At 37.5% G+C, this 26,568-nt stretch overlaps 1 protein-coding gene across 2 annotated transcripts in view; it reads left to right on the top strand.

Annotated features, from left to right (window-relative positions):
- The window catches only part of Xkr4 (XK related 4), a 413,696-nt gene that overhangs the window by 37,323 nt on the left and 349,805 nt on the right, over positions 1-26,568 (top strand). The window lies entirely within an intron of this gene.

Here is a 26,568-nt window from a genome sequence, read left to right as displayed (position 1 = left end):
TATATTCCATGCTTGTATAATTATATCAAAATGGATTCTACTGTCATGTGTAAGTTAAAATAATCCATACAAAGAGAAATTAGAGTGTAAGAGATGAGAAGAGGTAGATTCACAGGAAAATTTCTTGAGATTCCGTCAGGCCTCTCTGAGATCCTGAATTTTTTTCCTTAAAGAGATTACTTCAGTTGTCCATTATTTTCTAATATTTTATATCCTGAGAACCAACTCTGATCAAGGCACTTCAGTTCAATTGAAGAGACATTTAAAGAATAAAAGATTTTCTGAAGATTCTAAGAGATTATTATAATTGGAGAGACAAAATGTAAAAAATGACTAGTAATTTAAAATTAAAAATGATAACATGCATCAAATAAAATTGTAGCAAAAGATTCAACCTTACAAAAACTTGAATAATAATATTTAATACCTATTTGTATTATTTGTATTAGCAAGGATGTATCTGAATATTCTGAAAGAGTGATGTTTTTTGTGTGTCTAATTTATAATCTCATGTAGGGAAGGGACTGGCTTGTCACCTCTTTAAAGCCCTCCATTACTTCAATGTCCTACAGTAGTTACCTAGGAAGGACGACAAATTTCAAAGCAAAATTCTATGTATGGCTGCTCACTCCCCCAAAATGCCATTTTTGGTTTTCAGGCTATCTCATTATACAGGCACGTCTACCAGCTGTTGGCAATTTAGTTAAAAAGACATGATGGGTGAGGAGTCGATTGACTTCAGTGGATACATCAAGACTTTTCATCTTCTGTGGTTTTCAGAATCCCCACCCAATGACACATAAATAAAAGTGAGTGCACAAGGAGCAGCAAGTGAGAGGGAAGGCAGCTCAACAGAGTAGAGAGATGAGAAAGCTTTTAAAAGGTATTCACAAGAGACTGCTTAGAGAATCTTCAGGAAAAAGAAAAGATATAATGGATTAACACAAAGTATTTATTAGGTGCTCTTAAAATATATTAAAACAATAATGGTTGTTAAAAGTACTTAGTTCTGAAACATGATGTCTTAAAGTTGATGCTAAGCTCCACCAATGGCATACTGAATATGTGGGAAAGGGAATATAACTGTTAGGGTTTGGAGATGAGGTTTGCCCTCATCTCATGAGCTCATGATTAACTTATGAGAGTCATAACCTGATCCGTGGATTCAGCCATTTCATGGATTAATTATTTGAAAGGGGACAACTGTCCTGAGTGATAACTGCAGTCAGGTAAGGTGTGGCTGGAGGAAAGAGGTCCCTGAGGGCACATATTTGGTTTTATATTTTTCCCGGAAATCATGTTCTCTCTCTGTTTCCTGGGTTCTCTGAGTTGACGTCATACTTCTGCCATACCCTTCCTTCACAATGTTCTGCCTCCTCTCATGTCCAGAGCAGTGGAATTGGCCTCTGAAACCATGAGTTCAACATAAACTTTTTCTTCTCTAAGTTGTTCTTGTCCAGTCTTTTGGTCACAGTGACAAAAAAGTAAACAGCACAAGCTGCTGAAACCAGTCCTAGAAGAGAATGAGAGGAATAAAGTACTCATACTAGGTGATAGCAATTGAATAAAATAATGAGGGACTTTTCTCTCTGAAACTTTTAAATGTGGTACTCAATCAGTGAATAGAACAAGAAGTTTAGGCGTATAGCTCAGTGTTAAGCCTAGCATGTGTGCAAGGACTCGGCTTCCATCCCCAGCACTGCAAATTCAATCAATCAAGCAATCAATCAATCAACTAAAAAATAAATAAATAAAATGATCTGTGACTAGTAGAGTGAAAGTGAACATGGTAACCATGTATATATGTTCGTGTGTTGGGGCAGGATTCTGGAAAGCCAAATTCTCACTGCTCCAGAGCTCTCTGACTTCAAACTCTGTTCTGTATTCGGAGTAGGAGTGTTAGTCCTATCCTTGTCCTGGGGTGAGGTCCAACTTGCCCATGAGAGAAGACTTTTATAAAGGAAAAGTAAGAAGTAGTGATTAAATCATTTTTATTTAATTGAAAAATTAACTGATACATAAAAGCATAAAAATGTACATATTGATGGGATATGGTGAGATGTTTTGATAGAGTATTATTTAAGGTTTAAATTGGTTGATTAAACATATCTAGCTCCTCAAAAATTTATTATTTCATAATGGTGAAAACTTTCAAAATCCTTTCTTCTACTGTTTTAAAATATACTGTTAATTATAGTTACCTACAGTCACCCTGCCATGCACACAAGGACTTCTTGCTCCTGACTGTACCTCAGTGCCCACTGATCAATCTTTCCTGCTCCTTTAGTCTCCCCAGCCTCTGGAAACCACTATTCTGCTCTTAACTTCTATGAGATCAACATTTTTTTAATATTCATAGTGGAATATTAATTAGGCATAGAATGAATGAAATCCTGTCACTTGCTATAACAGGGAACTGAAGATCATTGTGTTAAGTGAAATAAGCCAAAAACAAAAAGTCAAGCACTGCAGAATCTTATTCACATGTAGAATAATATTCCACTATGAATACGTACCCCATCTCCTTTGTCTATTCGTCAATTGATGGACACTTGGATCATTTTCATTTCCTGCCCACCTGTGAAGAAAGCACAATGAACATAGGAGTGCCAATGTGACCCTGACACACTGATTTCATTTCTTTTGGATACATACAAGGAGTGGGATTTCTGGGTCATAGGGCAGTTACAGGTTTAACCTCCATGTTGCTCCTACTTAGCAATGAGGCCCAGGGTTTGATCACTAACAGCATGAGTAGGTATGTGTGCGTGCACACACGATGGTTCAACCATACGTTTGAGCCCTAACTGAAACAGGGTTTAACTAAAACAGATTCCTCCCAGAATATACTTTACATCAATGCTGTATTTCAAAATGAAAAGCTTTCAAATGTTCTGTTCAAAACAGAAAAAAAATGTCTTTTGCTTTTACAGGATACTGAACTCCTAAAATTTCCAATTCCTTATTTGCGAAATGGGAATGATGATGGTGGCTGCCTCAAAAGATTCTTATGAACATTTTATTAATATTTTAAGTTTGCTTGACATATAGTGCTCAGGAATGGTTAGCTAATATTTCTGTCATCATGATCAATAAAAAAAATGATCACAACTTTTTGCTTAATTGAATATGTACACCATTAAGCAGATGTCCTTAATTTACCCAATCATGTGTAAAGCTAATGTATTTACAAATCATTGATTCTTTTCCACTTCAATTAGCTAGCAGTTGATTTTTTGAGCTACAAAAAATTGAATCTTACTGAAAAAGTTTACTTATTTAATTAAGTTAGGAAAAGACTTTTCTTTATTAAATTAGAAGACTATTATTTTCTAGGTTTTACAAGGTGAACTCTTTCTTTAATGTGAGAATTCTCCTTCCGTTATCCTGGGCTGGGACCATCTTCACATAGAACCTTTTCCTACTCTTAAAAGTGAATTTCATCTCCAGACTCCCATAAACCATGATTAGTTCCAAATCCAAGGGTCCCTTTTAACTCTCAGATGCGAAATGAAATGGTTTAGGGATGTAGTGTTAGAGGTAGGAGGAGTGTGAACACTTGGGGTACATTGGCTCACAGATGGCACGAATACTAATGATGTCATGTGTGTCAGAGAAATGTTGTCATTTTGCTTAGGATAAGATGTTACTTTTGCTGAGGTTCCATAGGTGTCTCAGTGCTTGAAGATCTTGGTTCAGTGAATGGCTTCATCCCATGGATTTGTGTCCAGTCCCTAAAGCCCCCACCCCCCACCTCCACATGCTTATTCTCCTCATTCTCTTTGCATCAATCCATTGAGGAATAAACTCATCTTGGGAAACTGTAGGTAGGCTAGGAAATGCATTGCTCTGTGGTTCTCTATTTTTCAGTTATTGTTTGTATTTGAAAGCATGCACATGGATATGTGGGATGTATACTCTCATGTTCTACCTGCTGCAAACCAGGAGATGCTTGTCCCTTGCCTGACCATGGATTTGTGCACCCTCCTGAGTTATGCTCCAGGTGGGATCTCAGCTAGCATCACAAAGGACACTCTGCCCTTGAAATATGGCCTATTTTTACAGGAATAATCTCCATTAACTAGAAAAAATGGAACTGAGATCCTAAGGCTATTGGGGAAGGACCATTCAGTTGAGCTGTAGTTGTTGAATTGTCCATTCTTATTCTATGCTGTGACAAACATTATTCCTTTTTAATAACAGCTTTATAGAAATATAATTCATATACCATACAATTCATCCAATTAAAGTGTAACAAGTGACGGTTTTTAGTATATTCACAAGGTATGAAAACATGACCACAATCCATTTTATAAGTTTTGAACCCCCCAGAAGAAACCATATCCATTGGCAATGAATCCTCATTCCCTTCCTATCCATTCCTTTCTGGTCCTATGCTACTACTAATCTACTTTCTGTGAATTTGGTGGCCAATATTTCATTTGTAACCTTGTTATCAGAGCACCCTGCCTGGAAGACTGGCTGGGAGAGGATTGCTCTCCATCCTCACTTTGCCTCTGCTCCCTTCTCCTCTCCCAGCCAACTTGGGCTGTCTTGAAAGCCTGAGGGCTGGAATCATATTTCTGTCCTCCTCTGTCCCTGGCCTTGCAGCCTCCCTGTGACCCATCCAGCTTGTGGGGACTGTAAATTCTTCTCTCTTCTTGCTTCACTTCTTCCCACCTCAGGAGCCCAGGGTACTGATGTAGTTGCTCTCGTGAGCACTCTGTCTTATCCTGCTCGGAGAATTAGAGAGTGTCGTGTTAGTGAAACTTGCTCTCAGCTCTCTTCATTTTTCCAGAAAGTAGGGGGTAGTCTCCATTCCCCTGGATATGGAAGAAATTAGGGTCTCCCAAGACTCCCGGTTGACAGCCCTCTTTCCTTCCTCCTTTCCTTTATTCAGGATCCTTCTCTGTGTCCCTCATGCCTGCCTCTTCTGGGACCCACTTGGTGCTCCTGAGCAAGTTGGTGGTCCTATTCTTTGTCCTGGGCCTTCCAGAGGGACAGGCCTCTGAGTCACAGACAGAGTCACACACACAGGCCAAGAATTTGTTCAAAATGAAGAGATTTCTGTATTTTAAAGCAGGAATTTAAATTTTTCTGCTAAATTTTATTCTGAAAGAATTTAAGTATATTCTAAGTGCATATTTTTTTCACAACTTTGATTTGAAAAGTTGACCTTCAGAAATCTAAATACAAATAAATAAAAATGTGAAACCTATCCTTGTATTAATTTTCAGCATTCAATGAATTCATTCCTTTTTAGAAGTTCCCAACTTTGGCAAATAAATCCACCATCTTCTGAATTTCAGGACTCACATTTTCTGTTGTCGTTATTGTCATCAATTCTAGTAATCTTATGAAGCATGTATGTATGAGTATAAAATGCATGAGTACATACAATGTCAGCTTTATTGCATATGTATGTGAAATTCAACATGTGCACAAAAGGCACAATAAAACAGAGTTCACTGACTATGTGCAGAATGGTCCACCTAGGTAACCAGCACATGGATGAAGAAGCAGTAACCAGCAGCCTCCTTCATGCACCTGCTGGTCAATAGATCCTGAAGGGTGACCATTAGCATGACTTCCAACGCTCTGGATTAATTGTGCCTATTTTTAAACTTCACATAAATGGAATCATACAATATGCATTCGTTTGTGTCTGACTTCTTTCACTCACCATTAGACCGAGGAGATTCCTCTCTGTTGTGTGGTGTTATGGTTCATCTCTTCTCATTGGTCTGTAGAATTCCATCTCACACATTTACTACATCATTTGATTACAGCTCAATGTTTGGAAATAAATTTCCAATTTAAGCCACTATAGACAGTGCTACTCTGACCATTCTCATGCAAATCTTTGTTGAACATATATGTGTGTGTGTGTATACATACACACACACACACACACACACACACACACACACACACACGACATACATCTTAGGTACATAACCAGAAGTAGAATTGCTGAGTCATAAAGTGATCAATTTTAGTAGACACTGATCAAAAATTATTCAGACTTGTTTTATTTACTAATAATTTTAGTGTAAAACAAATGTGGGATGAAATTTTGATTTTTTTCTCCCAAAACAAATATTTGTGGTGCAATAGTTATATTTTGATTACTGCTATGCTTTGATCTATAATGGTCCCAAGGCCCCATTAAAAGGTGGGACCTAGTAGGAGGTGTTAGGTCATTGGGATCATTCCCTCAAGAGAGATTGTGGGATGCTAGTTTCTTTCTCTCTTTCCCTGTCTCTTGGCTTCCAGAAGGTGAATACTTTTTCAGGCACAGAAATAATGGGGCCAACTGACCGACAATGGACTTAGACTCTAAAACTGTGAATCAAAATAAACCTTTCCTCTTATTAAGTTGATTGTCTCAGGTATGTCATAGTAACAGAAAGCTGACTAGCAGTCATTTCTGGAAGATTAGGAATCATTTTTTCAGAGAAGGAAATAGCACAGATGAGATAAGAATTTTCAACTAAAAGAGACCTTGGAGATTATCCAGGGTACTTTGAGATACAAAACACATATTCAGTTGATATGCCCATAGTTATATCATGAAGAAGAGTCCAGGCAGGGCTGCCTCCAAGTTCTCTCTTTATATGATCCTGGTTCTTTTCCTTGTCACTAATGCTATGACAAATGTAGGGTCCCATGGGAAGATCAGTCACTAAACAATGGGAAGTTCTAGTGAAGGCCAAAAGAGCATTGTGGTGGAGGAGCTCAACCTTAATGGAAAAGCAAGTCTCAATATGGAGTATTGTTGCTGTGTAACTTTTGACTCTTGGACTTTTATCTCCAATAGCTAATCTTATCGTTTACACTAAATTGGATAATTTCTTTTCCTTCTTATTACTTCTAACCTAATTCAAATCCTAATCACTCCAGGGCTGAATTATTGTGACAGGCTTTTGGCTGGTTTCCTCCACTGTGTCTTCTGTCATCCCTAATGTTTCTCAGCACATTAACGATCAGATTAGCTTTATAAAACAATGCATTCATTTTGCATCTCTTTTTGTCAGTGTTCTTCAACAGGATTTACACACCCAAATACATAAAGGGCCAGATACTGCACATGCACACAAGGAAGTCAGATGATGACCTTTGCATATTAAGCATCAAAGCAGTTAGGTTTTTTGCTAATTCATTCCTCTTGATCTTGGTTTCATTTTCCTGATTTGATAGCGTCCATGAAGAAAAAAAATTACTTTCTTTTTAACCCTACAATAAGAAAACCACCAGTCTACCAAGTAGGAACTAAAAACCCAGGAAATCCCTACTTAAAGACAGATGACCAGATCTTCAGCTCTAAGCAATTGTTGCTATCATGGAGTTTGGTCTAGTGATTTTAAATCTTCAAATTTTTTGAAAAAAATTTGGAGAGTCAGATTTTTCTGTGAAATCTGATATCTTAATTGTGACATCTCCATCCATGATTTTTTGAAAAAAAAATTCTGAGTCAAAGACAAAACAGAAAAAGGAGGTTTTGTATGTTAAGCAAGGTCCCTGAATTGCCTGCCTGTAAGTTCTGCCCTTTATCATATAAGGAAATGTGTTTACATCATCCCAGCAGTTAGGAAGGTTGGACACCATCCCTACTAAAGGTATTTCCCCTTCTCTCTCACACACCTGTTTCACTGGAGTAGACCAGTCCCTCCCCTGCCTCTTCACAGAAAATGACCTTTCATTCCTGTGGCCATCCCTTGTTCATTTTAAAATTCAAATACACTCACGACTCTGCCACCTTTTACCCCTCTTACTTCTCCCTGAACATACTTACCTGACATCCTGCTTTGTCCATGAAGCCACCCTTAAATCTTCAGAATATTTTGACTCCTCTTTTTTTTTTCTCAAATAGAGTGTATTTTAAATCACCCAGTTAACACTTAAAGTTTTTTTTTCAAAATATTAATTTAAGGTCTGGTATAGTGATGCCACCTGCTTCACTCTTCCTGCTAAGGATTGCTTCAGCTATTCTGGGTCCCTTATTTTTCCAGATGAATTTCATGACTGCTTTTTCTATTTCTATGAGGAATGTCATTGGGATTTTGATTGGAATTGCATTAAATCTGTATAGTGCTTTTGGTAGTATGGTCATTTTGACAATATTAATTCTGCCTATCCAAGAACAAGGGAGATCTTTTCATCTTCTAAGGTCTTCTTCAATTTGTTTCTTTAGCATTCAGTAGTTTTCATTGTAGAGGTCTTTCATCTCTTTTGTCAGGTTGATTCCCAAGTTTTTTTTTTTTTTGAGGCTATTCTAAATGGGGTAGTTTTTCTTGTTTCCCTTTCAGAGGATTTGTCACTGACATACAGAAATGCCTTTGATTTATGGGTGTTGATTTTGTATCCTGCTACTTTACTGAATTAATTTACTAGTTCTAGAAGTTTTCTGGTGGAATTTTTTGATTCTTCTAGGTGCAGAATCACCTTAAACTATACTACAGAGCAATAGTAACAAAACAGCATGGTATTGGCACCAAAATAGACTGGTAGACCAAGGGTACAGAATAGAGGACACAGAGACTAACCTACATAATTAAAGTTATCTTCTATTAGACAAAGGTGCCAAAAACATACATTGGAGAAAAGATAACCTCTTCAACAAATGGTGCTGGGAAAACTGGAAATCCATATGCAACAAAATGAAATTAAACCACTATCTCTCACCATGCACAAAACTCAATTAAAAGTGAATCAAAGACCTAGGAATTAAACCAGAGACACTGTATCTATTAGAAGAAAAAATAGGCCCTAATCTCCATCATGTGGGATTAGGCCCCAACCTCCTTAATAAGACTCCCATAGCACAAGAATTAAAACTAAGAATCAATAAATGGAATGAATTCAAACTAAAAAGCTTCTTCTCAGCAAAAGAAACAGTGAGGTGAATAGAGAGCCTACATCCTAGGAGCAAATTTTTATCCCTCACGCATTAGATAGAGCACTCATCTCTAGAGTATATAAAGAACTCAAAAGGCTAAACACCAAAAAACCAAATAGCCCAATGAATAAGTGGGCCAAGGAACTGAATAGACACCTCTCAGAAGATGATATACAATCAATCAACAAATATATGGAACAATGTTCAACATCTCTAGCAATTATAGAAATGCAAGTCAAAACTACTCCAAGGTTTCATCTCACTCCAGTCAGAATGGCAGCTATTAAGAACACAAAATATAAGTGCTGGTGAGAATGTGGGGAGAAAGGTATACTCATACATTGCTGGTGGGACTGCAAATTGGTGCAGCCAATGTGGAAAGCAGTATGGAGATTCCTTAGAAAGCTGGGAATGAAACCCCCATTTGACCCAGCTATCCCACTGTTCGGTCTATACCCAAAGGACTTAAAAACAGCATACTACAAGGACACAGCCACATTAATGTTTATAGAAGCACAATTCACAATAGCTAAACTGTGGAACCAACCTAGATGCCCTTCAGTAGATGAAGGGATAAAGAAAATGTGGCATATACACACAATGGAATATTACTCAGCAATAAAAGAAAATGGAATCATGGTTTTTGCAGGTAAATGAATAGAGTTGGAGAATATAATGCTAAGTGAAGTTAGCGAATCCCAAAAATCCAAATGCCAAATGTTTTCTCTGATATAAGGAAGCTGATTCATAGTGGGGTTGGGAGGGGAAGCATTGGAAGATGAACTCTAGATAGGGCAAAGGGGTAGGAGGGGAATGGAGGTGGCATGGAAATAAAAAAGATGGTGGAACGAGATGGATATCATTACCCTAAGTACATGATGAAGACACAAATGGTGTGGATGTACTTTATATACAACAAGAGGTATGAGAAATTGGGCTCTATATGTGTAATATGTGAATTATAATGCATTCTGCTGTCATGTATAACAAGTTAGAATAAAAAATTAAAAAGAATCAAACAACAAAAAAATCAATTTATCTAACAGTATTGTTTGTTCTCATATTTTAGGCCCATTTTGTAGGATCCCTCCCCTCCTCCAAAAAATACTTGGTATAATTTGGACCATTGTAGAGAGGGTACAATAGCTATTATGTTTGGCTGAGTGATTTATAAGAAATGTGAAATGGCATCTCAAGCTCATCCAAAGAATCAAAATATTTTAGCAAGTATTTGGTTAGTTACGGTGCACACAGCATTTGACTCAAGATGTTTTGTTTGCTATTTAAGAACCTGAAACATTTAAATAGTCTGGATTTTGAAATTGACATCTTTAATTATATGTATGCTCATTAAAGTACATTTCCCTTGTGAAGTCTTTAAGAACAAGAGCAATCTGTTTCTATCTTTCCATCACACATAAATTTTGTGTGCAATGGCTGCAAAGTGAATACATGTCACTAGCCAGTTCCTTCCAATATCTCATGAAGAGATTTGAATAGTTTCATTATTGGGAGCAGATCTATTCATGAAGCAAAGACTTAGCACTCATTTAGATTTGGAAAAAAGAATGTATCAGACTCATGTAGTAATGTAGATATCATCTTTGGTGTATTTCCATAGACTTATGTAGTAATGCAGATATTATCTTTGGTGAAAGTAAAGCCCATGTTTTAGTGAACTATGAAATGACAGTGTAACCTGAGTCACCAGAAAGCAGGAAATGTGATCTAAGGCTACACTGTTGTTGTTATAGCTTTTAAGATTTGTAAAGTGACCCGATTACCAGTGTTCTGAGAGATCTGGGAGGTGCATTCCTTACCTACTCCCAAGACAAGATTGAAATTCCCAAATAAGAGCCAAGACTTCCCCCAGGACCCAGCTAATCAGCTGCCAGCAGCTGAGGAGAGCACCGACAGGAAGGACTACTTGGAATTGTGGATGAGAACTGGGAGCCACTGTCTGCCAAGAAGATAACGAAACAGGCTTTCAGAAAGAGTGTTAATAGCACATAATAATGGTAATGAGGATCTGATTAGCTTCCACTATGACAAATACCATTCTATTATAAACCACCACATTTTCTAGGATAGAGCTTTTCATTACAAAACTCTCTGCAGTGATGGACATGTTCTAGATCTGTGCCCTCTACTATGTCAGTTTGCACCCTTGAAATGTGGCCAATGTGACCAAGAAACTGTGGTTTTAATTGTAACTAATTTTAACATAAATCGCTACATGTAACTAGTGGTCATTCTGTTAGACAGCAGAGTGCTGGAGAAAAAAATAAATCTCTTTTCGGTATTTTAAAGTGGTTTAAAATAATATTTTGTCCTTGACCAGACATTTTAAATGAGTTTATTTACTATGTAAGTGTGTGTGTGTGTGTGTGTGTGTGTGTATGCATGTATGTGTGGTGTGTGTATGTGGGGAGGTTGGCTAGGAATTGAACCCAGAGCATGGCTCAAGGAGTTTGCTTCATGTTAAGGTGAATGTATTTAAGAAGAGAGGGGGTGTGGGTAGACAATGAAAGGCAGGGCTGACACTGAGCCGGGAGAAGAGGCCAGCACATCAGTTGTCCTCCACAAGACTGCCCTCTGGCTGCTTCTACCCCAGCCAGAGCTGCCTTTTAGAGAGCAGCACACACCAACAGATGCTGTGATCAAGGGAAAACTACTCCTCAGAAGGAGAGCCACACAAGATCCAATATTAAATTCTTATATTCTCCCATTAAATTCTCAATTTAATTAACTTGGGGTGTTGTAATTTATTATTTATCTTTGAAATATTTTTTTTTCTCTTTTCTTTACTTCCTTTCACAATTAACACCCAAACCTAGACCTATGAAGCGGTTGATGAGCTGAAGTAGAAACTGAAATTATATGCAAATACTTCAAAGTTTGTGACAGTTTTGTTTCTCAGAACTAGACCACAAACTTCCTTGGCTCTGTCACAAACAGTTCTTAGCAAGGAATGGGCTTTCTTGAAAATTATTTGCTTTCCTTCTGTTAACTTCTAAATTCTCCAGAATGAAGGTAATATTTGATACATGTACAAATAAGCCAAATCGACCGTGGCTTAAGTAGATGACACTCAGGAAACACTGCTCAGGGACCATGTTAATTTTTTTTCTTTTCTTCTCTTCTCCCCCCACCCCAGCTCCTTAGTGTTTGCCTAGAAACAAGCTCCTACAGGATTTATTTGGATACACGGCAGCATGGTTTGCCCCAGGCAGGCAGAGTTTATAGGTAGAGTGTACACAATTCAAGTACCTCTGACATCAGCATACTGCACCTGACCTGTCCAGGTGTCATAACTACCCACTGAATCTTCCAGAAACTAATTGTTTCTATCACTTATACCCGTCAACTAGTTTTTCTTTAACTCCCTTTAAAGAAAAAGGACTTGGACTCCCTTTCTCCAGCTGCCGGTGAGAGAGAAAAATTGTGATATTGTTAGGCATAGATGCCTGAAGCATATGAAGGAGAGGAAGAAAGGCAGGGCAGTAGAGGTGGAGCACAGGAACAGAGAGAGGATGCGTTTGAAAGCTTAGCTCACACGAGGAAGAGAGGAAAGGAAACGACAGGAAAAGAGTGGGTCTGGATGGGGTCATGGAGAGCCTTTGGGTTTGAGCAAAAGTTTAAATTTAGACATTACATAATGCCCATCAGGGTTTCTCAGCAATATGGGGATGGGTTTTTTTTTTTTTTGATAACTAATAGGATGATCTTTCTCAGAATGGTCTTCAACTCGGAGGAGCATTTCAGAAGATGCCATAAGCTCTGCTCTTTGGAGTATTTATAGCTGGCTGAACCCACAGCCGCGTGGCAGCTAGCAGGCTGGAATTAGGAAGGAACTAGCTGCTGTGCTTGAGCCTGGTCTTCTGTTACCTCCTGTAGAAGCAAGTGTTGCTGTAGATGTTGTTCACGAGCATCTTTCTTAGCTGCATGTGATGCTGGGTCTGGAGAGACTTTACCTACTCATACTGGGCGCTTTGGCTAATTATTGATAATCAATACCATACAAAAGGAAACCATATTGACCTATTAATTATCTTGGAAATACCTATCTTCCAACTGTACAGGAGGCAGAACCTGATCTTAAGCTTGACAGTTTAGATCCAGGTACCATCCATTCTACCTGGGACTGTCTAGTCTCAGACAATTCAGCCTAAAGCCTCAGTTATTTCATCTGTAAAACATGGGACAGTATTACCACAATTATGCATTACAGCTCTAAGATTATATATACACCGTTTCACAGGTAACTTGCTAAAATGGCCTTTGATCCTAAAATCGTTTTGAAATTAATCAGAGCAACAGTTTAAGCATCTAACACTGCTGGTTTAAATTCATTTCTCTGCCATTCCTTTCTCTTCTTGTTTTGGTTCAGTTTACATTCAAATCTGTGCTTATAAGTAAAACATAGCATATTTCTTGCACCCTGATGCTGGTATGTTTTAGTATACTGTAGGGGTTGCTGAAGAAGGAAGTAGGAGGAAGACAGTTGTTAATAGAGGGTTAGATTTAGCTATTCCAGACTATGTAGATAAAAGGTAATTTGAGCATCCAACAATTATGGAATGATCTTTATAAGACTATCACTCATACTAAGCAAGTCATGCATGATCCTTCATAACTCTGCCATTTTTCAACCCAACTCGCCTACCCTTCCAGCACCTCCTGCATCCTAGCTACACCATAGTGGTCACTGTTCTATCTATATGCCTTGTGAGCCCTTCTTCATGCCTCTGAGCCCTTTGCTCCATTTGCCTTTCGCCTATAAAGTGCTCTGTCCCACTTCTCTTTTTCTGCTCAGCAAACTCCTTCTCATTCTGAGAAACCCAGGTTAGGTGTTATTAGAAAATTAAATGCTTTTTTTTTCTTCTGGATTTGCATAACCTTTCTTAAGTATCTCTCATACAATGTTTATGGGGTGTCTCAGTCATTTGTGTGTTATACTCCAATAAAGTGTGAACTCCATGGAAAGACAGTGGTGTCTTATTCTCCACCATATTGGGTGCTGGTTTTGGAAAGAATGAAGGAGCGGACAGCCAAATGGAGAATGGAAGAGAGCATTTATCTACATTTTATATCAATAAATGAGTTAACATCCATTTCCTCCACATTCCATCTCAACTCTCTAAGGGACCACTGTTTTAGCCAAGGTATGACTGGTTGGAAATAAATCTCTATTATAGCAATTATTAAACTTGCATTGGTATTTAAAGGAAATTTAAAATAGCAATGTATTAGTACATTTTCTCAGTGGAAGGCTGTCTTTTGTTTATCATCTCTCAAGCAGTAGGTGATATCCCAAAACTATCTCCAGACGGTTAAAGCAATATTAGCAACACACGAATATTTAAGGAACAATAGTGCTTTCGGTCACATACCGAGAATTACAATTCCATGTCTGACCTCCACAGTCAACATCTCAAGGCACTGTCTGACCTTACTCATTATCTGATCTAACACCAAGTCTAGAATAAAAAGAAGTTAAAAATGCAGAGTTGAGGGAAAGGTGCAGGAATATGCTGTGAATTTATATCAAATATATCTGAAGCAAAAGACATCTGTCAATGGTACTGTAAACTTCTATCTCTCTTCATTGTCTCAGACATGACATGACTATCCAATGATCAGTGAATAAGTCACATATAAAGCTTCAGGCTTTATGCTGCATACCTAGCACAAATACCCAGCTATGTGACAAAAAAATAGATCGTTGTAATTTAGAGTGCCCTTAAAAACACCTAGATACTCTTTTCATAAGTACAAAAACACATCTTCCAAAAATTTAAAAATTTAGAGAGGAAAAAATTAATATTTCTAAGTCCTTATCACTATCAATATGATTTTGCATTTTTGTAGAAATACAGACAGATTCTATGAAATAGAAATGACATAGATTCATTCATATAATTAGAGTCAAGCTTTAAATGATTCTTCACCCTACTTTTTTCATCTAAAAGTTCATTATGAACATTTTCTCATATCATTCAATAGTTCCCCAGACATGATTTTAATTTCTTATTTATACTCTAATGAATGAATTCATCATATTTATTTAACCATGTGCCAAATATTGCCACTAGTTTTTACTGTCAAAATACAATAAAGAATTTTGTGAACAGTTGTTTCTAGATTAACTTTATTTCCTTAAATTCCCAAAAGTATAATGAGTGGGTCAACATCTGAAGATTTTTAAGACTGTTGAAGGAGGATGGCAAATTGTTCATCTTATCTCATATGTCTTCAAATAGCAAAATCGACTTAAACAAAAACAACCCCTACTCTTATAATTACAAAAAATTACTTTTGAATTATACTTCTGTGTAAAACACAACAAGAAAAAAGAATATGGAAAGGATCAAGCGCTTTTAACATGAGCTATGTTTATGAAAGAGGACTCTAAATCTACAATTCACTAGAGGTTAATGAGTAGTAGCTTTCTGATAGTTGTGTTATCTTCACATTTCCATACTCTGCTTAAAGCTAGATGATAGATATTAAATAATTTTAAAGGACTCTCCAGAGAGTTTTCAGGCCTAATTTGAAATCTGCTAACGTGTTCATTACGTACCATTTATCTCTCTTTCACAGAAAGAAATGGCAGGTTTTATACAGAACGTTTTTAATGAGGCAAAAATTAAGAAAATAGTACACAGTTTCTACAAAATTTCTATTTCGTTTTCAAGGAATGATGAATGATAAATAGGTTCCCAAATTCTTAATTCTTATCAAGAGTAGAACACTTTTTAATTGATTCTTTCCAACTTTTATGTAAATTACATACTTAACCTAGTAATGGTACTCATCCAAACAAAAAATGCAAAAAAAAAAAAGATTAATACTGCTGAGATGTGATGCTGAGAATACCAAAATTATTGACTAAAAATTGAAGAAAAATAGTACACTGATTTGCCTTGCTGTAAGTTCAGGAGTGGAATAATAGTCGATCATGTTTTGGATGGAGACCGGATTCCAGCTCATTTCTTCACCTGATTGAAACCTGGGGAATTAATTTCATGGTTACAAGCTTCAATTACTCACTTGTGAAGTCTGAGCATTAAACAATGAATTCAGTGTAACTGTGGGCTCTCACGTGAAGTCTGGTGCCTGTTCTTTATTTGAGATTGGAGTGCTGAAAAACTAGAGGAGATAGTGCCTATCTCAGGGGATACCATGCAACCCATACTCTGCTGGAGCTCCCTTGGGAGGGTCCAGGTTCATGCTAGGATGGCCTTAGAGTTCTTGACTGAGAATGACTAATACTCCAGGTCCACACTAGGGTTGACATAATTGCCCTGATTTCACTCAGATTGTAGCATCCATGGGACCTTTCGAGGCCCTTCCAGTTGTAAAATCGACTGGGTTCTTTATTTGTACTCCACTTCCATGCAATTCTTGGTTCAAGTGTGACATAGAAAAATATTTGCTGGAGTAAACATTAAAGAAAACACATTTTCAGTGCTTAGTCTTCTAGTTTTTACCCCAAAGGAAAAGATAAGGGAGAAAGATCCAGTTATTTCTCAAAATTCTGAACGTTCAATGGTAGAAACTATTCAAAGACTGTAAGCTGTGGAAGTTCAAAGAGCCTATACATCAATACTTCAGCCTACTAGAGAAAAGAACAGGAGGGAAGTAGTATTGGTGCTTCTAAGAGAACTGTCTTCACAGATGTGTGCCCATTATAATGGTAAAAACAAAATCAATTTGGGTCAAGTTGAATCACTTGTTTGTTCAAACTTTACTCTTCATGATACACCCTGAGGACATTCCATAAGAGTGTTAGACCTGGACACAAGAAAAGACCACTGACTCCAACTAAAATCAAATTAAAGCAAGCTTATTATTTCGACTGGCCTGGCTACCTCTCCCACCCAAAACTGCGGGAACAAGACAGCAGCAGCAGCAGGAAACTGCAGCCCAGCTTTATAACCCAAAAAGTTACACAAAGGGGGGTTACAGATAACAGAACTCTGATGAGCATAACACTAATGGTAGTTTACATTTTTGCTGGCCCTGACATCAGAATTTATGAAGGTCATTAGAGCCTCAGAGAAGGTCGTTATCTGGCCAGGGAAGGCCAAGATTTGTGAGGCATCACTAAAGTTTCAGAGAGGGCTGCTATCTGGTCAGAGAGCCAGGCAGGAGTGAGTTCAAGGCAGGGGCAGGCATTCCAAGCAGGTTCAGAATTTGCAGTAATTTATAGTAAAGCTGAAATTATCTTTTCATGGCTTTGTGGCGAGATGGCTCCCAATTTTAAGAAAAGATCAGGTTGGGTCTATCAAGAGGTCCAGTACAAAAGCAACATGCCTAGATTAAGAACAGCTTCCCACTCTTTGAAAGACTTATTTTGATGCCAAATCTTTAATAATGGTTAAGGGCTCAGCTCTGATACCCTTCTATATATGGAGACAAAGATCATGTCCTTAGTGCAGATCAAAAATTTCCTGTGCCACTAATGGATAGGTTCATGGTTTTCTTGATTCTGTGCAAATCCATTTGGAAAAAGGAAAGTCAGGCTTGTGAATGTGTGAATATATTAGACATGCAGACAAATCAAAGATACCAGGGAATTGACGAAGCATGTTGGCTTAGTGTATACTTTTGATGAGAGTGTATTCCCAGGAAGGGTAATCACATTGATAGACTTATTACCCTTGATCTTCCAACACAGTTTCTATTGACATTTCTTTTGGCTTCAGTCACAGATTAGAAAGTATATGGCCCATTGATTGCAGTTAGGGCACTTAATGACAGGAAAGAAGATTGAATTCCTCTCCATATGCATAGAGAAGGGTAGTAGCATTTTTGTTCTGGTCATGAATTCTTGGATTTGCAACTCTGTTTTCAGATTCTGTTATTAATTCAATAATTATTGCATGAGATGGTTTTATTAAAATTCTTAAAAATATATTTAAAATTTAATAGTGTTAATGTTATATATTATTATTTTAAATATTAATATATTAGATAACATTATTTTAAATATGACAATTCAAGCCATAGGTTTTGAGTTTGTGTGTGTGTGTGTGTTTTTTGTTTGTTTGTTTGTTTTGTGTGTGTGTGTGTGTGTGTATAGTGGCAGGGATTGAACACAGGGCCTTGTGAATGGTAGGTAGGTGTTCAACTACTAAGCTATATCCCCAGCTCTATTTTTGAGTTTTATACAATGAATTTTAAGAAAGTAATTTTAAAAGCATACATATTGTTGTTTTGCTGTCATGTTTTCTATGTGTAATAACTATCATGTGTATTACAAGTATAAGACCAACTAAAAACTGATACTTCACTGGGCACAGTGTCACATGCCTGTAACTCTAGCTTCTTGGAAGGCTGAGGCAGGAAGCTCTAGAGTTCAAAGCCAACCTCAGCAAAATCGAGGAGCTAAGCAACTCAGTGAGACCCTATGTCTAAATAAAATACAAAATAGGGCTTAGAGATGTGGCTCAATGGCTGAGTGCTCCTTTGAGTTCAATGAGTTCAATTCCCATTACCCCCCCCCCAAAAAAAAGTTGATATTTTAAAATATTTGGAGAATTTTTTCTACTTAATTTGAATTTTCTGCTCCTGTTTAATTTTTAGAAATTAAAGTTTCCTGTGAAAAATAAACATAGTGTCAATGACAGCATATCCTAGGTTCCAACAAGATGTGTACAACATTGGATAGAAATGGCTAGCCTGTCCCATTTGCCCTGCCTTGGGCTTCAGACCTCATAGCATCTGTTGAATACTTATAGTTTGGACAGAAACCTTCGAAAATGCTTTCAGAAGAGATTTACTGGGGCCAAAGCCCTATTTATCAGAACACTGCACTTTAATAGAGATAAGAAAGCAATTCCCATCATTAGGTTATTAGCAGCTGCAAATAACCTAAACTCACTTAAAATGCTTTAATAGAATGTGGTTATAATTAATTAAAAAGCAGCTTGTTTATTGAGGAGGGAAATAGGCCAATTAAACAGATTTCTGGGAATGTATTGACTGGGAAAGATCACTGTAAAATTTATATCCACACAGCTAAAAAAAATGTTTCTGGTGTAAAATACAAGAACCAAGGGAGAGAACTGTGTAAACATGGCAGATTCAGTCCAGAGGTGCCACCATTCAGGAGCCTCCTCCTCCAGCCTATGCAGACCTTTCTTTCTCACTGATTTTTGTAGACCAGAGATCGATTCCCTAAAGAAACTGATTCATAGCCTCCGGACCTGGGTCAACAGATACAAATAAGAGTAGGGTTTGTGGTGGAAGACCAAAACTAGACAGGGAACATAAAACCATATGCTGATCTGTGAGACCCCTGACCTCCTCCCCACTCTATTCCAGAGAGCCTGAAACCAGCTCTATGTTCCTCAGTCTTCTCCTTGGGACAAAGTGCACCAACCACCCCAGGGACATCACCAATGCCTACATGTGAGCAGAGAGTTAGGGACCAACTGACAGTAGAAGAACATCCCCAATATGAAAAACAGACCAAGGCAGATTCAAAAGTAAGCAAGTTCTTAGAAGAAACCATGTATGTATTTAAAAGTAAGATATTGCATGTAATATATTAATATACTGTAATAAGAGTATGAAACAATAAAGAGCACTTAGAATTTTAAAATAAGAAAGAATAAATAAAGAATTTTAAAGAATAAATAACAGAAGTAAGATTTAAAAAATAAAAACGACATAAAAATGCCAAGGGTTTTGAAGAAGCTGAAGAATCTCCTAGAAAGTAGAAGAAAAAAATTAAAAAAAAAAACTTCAAGAGAACAAAGTAAGAATCTTAGACAATCAATCCAAAAATTTAATATGACAAATTGAAGTTCCAAAAAAAATCACAAAAAGAGTAAAAATGCAACAAAAAGGTATTATTTAAGAAATACCACATAAAATTGTGAATATATAATTTTAAAATTAAAAGCAACCATCAAATGCCTAGAATAACTAACAAACAAAGAAAAAATACTCAACTAATTATTGTAAAATATCAGAATAACAGAAGTAAGATTTAAAGAATAAATCTATTTAAAGTGTTTAAAGGAATGTTGGGCTACCCACAGGGAATAGGAGCCAATCCTCATATCAACATTAGCTAACAGGAAACACTGGAGGCATACCCTAACACTGTGAGGAGAATATTATTTTAAATATAAAATTCTACACTCGACCAATTTATCCATCAAGTGCAAGAGCAGGATAAAGATACATTCCATCATGCAAGCACTCACACACATAAGAAGCTACCGGAGAATGTGATTCAGCCAAATGAAAAATTTAACTGAGAATGGACATGATCTGAGACACAAGAAACTGGGATTTGCACAGTGCCACCAGGGTTGGTGGCACTCAATCAAGAGCAGACCATTTTGATTGGTCCTGTGGGAGAGGAGCCTCCATGGGGAAAACATAGGGTAAGAAAGCTACTATTTCTGTGCTTTGGGAGAAAAATTTTGGTGGTTATTTGGCATATCTGTTAGAACACATGTGGAAAAAGTTTATATATATACACACACACACACACACATACATGTATGTATATATAATTTATATATACACAAACAAATGAAAAATGAGATAATTTTAAAACCAAGTGAACTCATAAATACTTATGATCATAGTATGCTGATTATAGACACTAATTATATAATTATAATTGGCTGGGGTACTAGAGTTAAAGTTTTACTTCCTGCTTTAGTAGTTAAGTAATAGGTAGATAGTGTGTAATCATGTCTAAAATTCATAAGGCAACAGAAAGCAACATAAAGAGTTTGGATAAATACATGAGAAATGCCAAATCGTTTGTCTCTGAGATGTGGGATTGGGCATCCACGCTAAAAAAAGAATGAAGCATAGGCTGAGTTTTTCCCCTTTATAAATCTCTTGATACTATATTATTTTTTTAAAAAAAATGAATTTAAACTTTAGATTCTGTAAAGAAATGAAGATGGAAGAAAGGAAATCTATGCCAAGTGTGTTCAGGGAACCAAAATCTTGTAACATCTCCCTATTCCAAGGTGTGGGGTTCATAGATAGGAAGGTCTATACTAACAGCATGTCTCTGTAAATGTTCTTTGTAAAACTGTCCCTAAGAAGATTGTTAACAATAGAACCCAGCTGAAATCTAGAATCCAAATGTAGTAACAGACCATACAATACAAAGCAGATTTTCACAGGGGAACATTACATCATCTTCTAAATTGGTGCTTGGTGAATATGTATAAAAAATTTTCATTGTATTTTAAGTTTCATGCTGCTCCTGCAGATAATTCATTGTCCTGTCATCAAAAACCAACTGTGGACTAGGGTTGTGGCTCAGTGGTAAGCGCTGGCTTGGCATGTGTGAAGCCCTGAGTTCAATCCTCAGCACCACATATAAATAATAAATAAAACAAATGATCCATTGACAACTTAAAAAAAAAAAACAAGCACTTCATGAGGAGCTAACAGATTATATTTTCTCTCTCCTGTCTAGCCAAGTGAACTTTTATCTCATGCACTGCCCTTGGAATAGAGGGTTCTAAGTTGGTCTCTGGCCTCTGGCTCCACCTGAACCTTTAGCATGTCAGAATATGGTGCAAGATCCATTTTTTTTAAAGTTCTTTTACCCCACTTGGACTTTGCCCTAATGATTTTTCCTAGTAAGACGTCAGTCGCATGTTTGTTTAGGTTCAGGATTTTGCTGAATTTACAGAAAAATAAAGAGAAGTAGCATCAGGTAGGTTACTACCTCAACCACCAAGGACAAATTGATTTTTTACTCTTTTATCACTCCATTTGATGCTATACTGGTACCAGAAATTAAACTCAGGGGCACTTGACCATTGAGCCACATCCCCAGCCCTATTTTATATTTTATTTAAAGACAAGGTCTTACTCAGTTGCTTAGCACTTCGCCTTTGCTGAGGCTGGCTTTGAACATGTGACCCTTCTGTCTCAACCTTCAAAGCTGCTAGGATTACAGGTGTGTGCCCATGGCACCCACCCTATGCTGGAATTTTTTTTGATAATAATGTACAGATTTATGCTAGTTTGCCTGAGTCCTGGATTACCTTGCGCATTGTACATACTCTGAGGAACCTGTTGGGCTCTATCTGCAGTTACTCCATCTAGTCAAAGTTGATGCTCATGCTCACCACATTCTTGTTCACCATTTCATCATTGATCATTGCATCCCCACTATACCCTGGATGACATTATTGTTGCCATAGCTTTCGTGGCAATTTTCCATGGCTCAAACGTCCTATGGAATTCTAGAACAAAACATCACCTGCATGTGTCATTTGGGCAAGGCATGAACTTACTGATTTTTTTTTCTCTGTGGACCAAACATTGATCTATGTCCTATATTATTCACAGAAATATTTATGGGTAGATTTAAAAGTTGAAGTAGTAGGAGCTAAGAAGTGAAACCTATGCAGTCATTGAGAAAGTTAAATGACATAGAAAATCAGTATGATCTACGCAAAAGAGACTGAATTAGAATATTTGGAAATGCTTAATGCGTTTTGATTTCATTCACTTGGGCTTGGGCCATTTCAGATAGCCTGAGGTGGAATGGGGAATTACCCATTCATACTTGGTATCCTTTTTCAAATTTCATTTTGGCTAACAAGATGTCTAAACTGTTGCACTGATGATTTTCCTACTGTGCAAGGAAGGCCAACAATCATCACTAGAAAGCCAGCAGCCATCATTAGAATGGCTGCCACCTGACTCAGACTTCTGAGAGAATGGTGCTGTGTTAGAGACACAGAGGCAAGGCTCACGAAGTTAGGAGTTACAAGTCACTCATAAATGTCTTCTGGCCATCACTGTCCTAGACTTACATATTAGATAATAGCTAACTAAATCCAGGTTGTTAGAAGGGAAATTTCATAGATGATGGAACATAGTAAGAGGTTTTTTGGTTTGTTTGTTTTTTATTTTTTAATCAAAGAGGAAACAAGACACAACAAAAACTGACTTGCAAATTGGGCAAGATCCTAGAATCAGGACAGGTCCTGAGATAGGACTCCAGTCAACAGGTGATCTTGTACCCTTTATAGGAAACAAGTGAGTACACTAGAGGAAGCTTGATTTATTACAGAGCCTCCTCAATTAACCAAGGTTCAGGCACTGTGATTAAATTATATATTATTTGGCCTGTTGGGTCCAGTGCAGGCGCCTAGTTCAAGTCAGTGGCCTCCTACAGGATTTTATTTAACAAGATCACCTTGCTCTTGATATGAGTAATTTAGGGGGAAGAGTGTGGAGAAAGCCTGGAAACATGGAAAAGAGAACGTGAGGTAAGAAATGGCTTGGAAACATTACGTATTGATGACCCTTTACAGCAATCTCAATGCAAAGTTGAGCATCAAAAGGAGGAAAGCCAAAATTTGATTTTTCTTGATTTGTTTGAAATCAGGATATCCTCATGTTAAGTGAAATAAGCCAGACCCTGAAAGACATTTCTTCTCATATGGGGAAGCTAGAGGGAGAAGAAAACAAAAACAAAAAGTTGGCAAGAAGACAGAAGGAAAACCGTTAGTGTAGAGGAGTGGAGGAAAGGGTCATGGGAAGTATTGGGGAGTGAAATTATATGTGAGGAAAATACTCTAAGGTTTATACACTTTTTCCCTTGTTTACTATTGTCATTTAACCCTAAAGTTATTTTAATATGAATATGCCAAATGAAACCCACTTTATATATAATTAATATGGCCAATTATTTTTCAAAAATATTGGAAGAAATAATAGCTGATGGGAATCGTTCAGAAGAGAGAGAACTTGATGATGTGGAGAAAGGGGTTGCATGAAAGGTGCAGACAGAGGGATGGTTGGAGACATGTGCAGGGCTCGATCGTCTGTGGTCTTTTGTTGCTTGGCATGCTGAGTTAATTCAGGTGGCAGGGTAGTTGATATGGTATAGGGGTGGTTCTCTGATCATTTCTTTTTACAATATTGTTGAATGACATTTGGAATGGGGAGGAGGTGCTGTGGATTTGAGTGAAGAAGAAGGGTCACGCAATAGCCATCTAGGATGCACCAGGGAAGCGTGCCTGATCCTCTGGAAGTAGCAAGGATGTGCTCGTAAAGATGACATGACACTTTTATGGTGGTTTTTATTCCAGCCTTGTTGGACTCATAAGTGTGGTCCTAGGCTGGGTGGAAAAATGGAATATGGGTGGAAATTAGAATATGATGTTTCTCAGTGAGAAAAATGGAACAGTATGATTGACAAGAGTGTTTAAATTAACATGCATTATCAGCTGGAAAGGAGAGAGGGGGAGGGACAATGAAGAGAGGGTAGGATCCCAGGACTGAAGGTTCCATTAGGGTTGGACTTGGAACTCTTCAGAAATAAATTGGAAAGGAAGAAGGTATGGTCAGTCAGGAGATGCCTAGGGCTGAGATTTCAGGTTGGTCATAGACTATAACAAAGTCCAGGGTGAGTTCAAAATCTAGAGTATGAAGGGCCTACTCACCTCAAAAAGCAAAGTTTGGGGCAAGAGTCCTCCCTACTTTCTCAGGAAGGTTCACATGTCTCACTGTTTTCCCACAATTCCCTAAATTTTATGCTAAAATTTATTTTGATTGTTATTATCTGTGGTGAACTGCATGGAATTGCATATATTTGGCTGTTTTTGCCTGTTAAGAAGGTAATTTCATGTGGCTCAACCTAATATTTGTATTAGCCAGAGCCTCTTGAGGACCATGTTAGATTTTTCTATATCTAGCACCTATCACATTGTCTCATACAGTTAGCATTTACTGAATGTTTGCTGAGTAAATAAGTGAAATTCTGATGTTAAAATTCACCCAAAGGTTTGAAGGCAACATCTGGTACATTCTAATAGGTGGGGTTTTTCAACAGTGTACTGGAGATTTAACAGAAAGACAGGGGTACTTTCTGGACAGGTCAGCAGCAGGCGGGTGGGTGCAATGACTTCCTTCATTGAACAGGAATTTTGTTCTGAGCTTCCATTTTCAGAGTGATTCTCTTGCACTGGGTCTTGCCCATGTCTGGAACCTGTCGCCAGTGCTTCTCAGGGTTGCTCTGCACTTGGGTGGGGGATTTGGACTGCAGAACACGCAGCAATATGCAGAAGAAGCAACCATCTCTTCACATAGTCATAGGCACATGCAGATCGAGTACAACTGGAAACTCTCACATCTGCTTTTACAGACATGTTTATTTTTTCTTAGATATGTTCCCTGGAAGACAAGATACAGACTTAGGCTTATTCAACTGTGTTTATGGCACTTGTCTGTGCAATGAGTGAACTGGTTTCCTTCTCATATCACGGTGTACATCATAAGTCTTGGCTTCTGCTTGAGGTTGAGCACCTGCTAGACTAGGCAATGATGGGTCCATTATAGCCATCAACTGGAGACACAAGAGAGGATAGGAAGAGTAGTGCTTAAACTTCCCTTCATCTCTGCATATTATCTGATCTCAGAGGAGCTGTCTTCATTTGTTAGAGGCAGATGTATTGTCCATAGCACCCACTTACTAAGGCTGCAATCACTCCAAGCAACTGCCACCTATTGTTTGGTATATACTAACTCATTTACTCAACAAGCAATCATTCCACCTATTTCACAGGTGACAAAACTGCACTTACTTTAAGGTCAATCTTCAAGGTCTTAAAAAACAATGTATGACAGCCAACTTCTCTTAAAAATCATGTGATACTTTGCATATTTTTCATAATCTGGCATCTCCTCTTTCTCCAGTGTTACCCTCTACACATAATAGTCCTTTTATCTGCAGAAAAAAATGGTGGTTCATATTATTTCAAGGATTGATACTAGGATATTTGCATGTGGTCTTCTCTTTACTTTTTGGTCTTTTTTTTGTCTAAATAATTCCTACCTGTCTTTCAAAGCTCATCTCTGGCACCACCTCTTCTAGGAATCCTTCCCTAACCTAACTTGAAGAGCAACTGTGAGGTCTTTCTTTTCACTTTTAGAGAAACCTGTTTGTTGAATTCTCATGATGTTCATTACAGTCTATTGTGGTCTTGGCCCAAGTCCCTTGAGACTGTAAGGACTTTAAGGATGCAAACCATCTGGTATTTGTCTTTGTATCTGCCACATCCAGAACTTCCCAGCACTATGCAGGAGAGCAGCAACCAGAGCCCTTTAAAGTAAGTGAGTTAATGGTGAAGCCAGTGATCTTTGGTATCAGGTAAACCTAAATGTTCATATCACCTCCATGACTTAGGGCTGCATAAACTATGTTTCCTAAGTTCTAAAAATCACAATTTCATCTCCAAAAGATACTATTCTCTTCTTTATAGAAGTGTTGTGAGGATTAAATAAGACCATGGATATAAATGCTTTACTCAAAATTTGGTCTCATCACTGAAAACATGATCTTGTTATGATCACTATTTTTAAGGTCAGAATTGAGACTCAAGTCTGATTTCACCATCCTTGTCCTTTCTACTACTACCCAAAGTCCTTCCTCGAAAACAAACTGGGATTTTTTTCATGTCTTCTTCTAAGGAATGTCTATTCATTTCCGTTGCCCATTTCTCAGATGGTTTGCTTTCCACAGAGTTGCTTGAGTTCATTTTATGTTTCCAAGTCATACTTGAAAATATTTTCTCCCTCTTAGTGATGCGATCCCAACTTGTGTATTTTTTGCTTCTATTGCTTATATTTTGGGGATTAAATCCTAAAAATGCTGG

Source organism: Ictidomys tridecemlineatus, chromosome 7 (genome assembly GCF_052094955.1).
Source record: "Ictidomys tridecemlineatus isolate mIctTri1 chromosome 7, mIctTri1.hap1, whole genome shotgun sequence".
Classification (NCBI taxonomy): Eukaryota; Metazoa; Chordata; class Mammalia; order Rodentia; family Sciuridae; genus Ictidomys; species Ictidomys tridecemlineatus.
The sequence above is the reverse complement of the archived record's forward strand: the minus strand, read 5'-3'. Positions and strand labels throughout refer to the sequence as shown.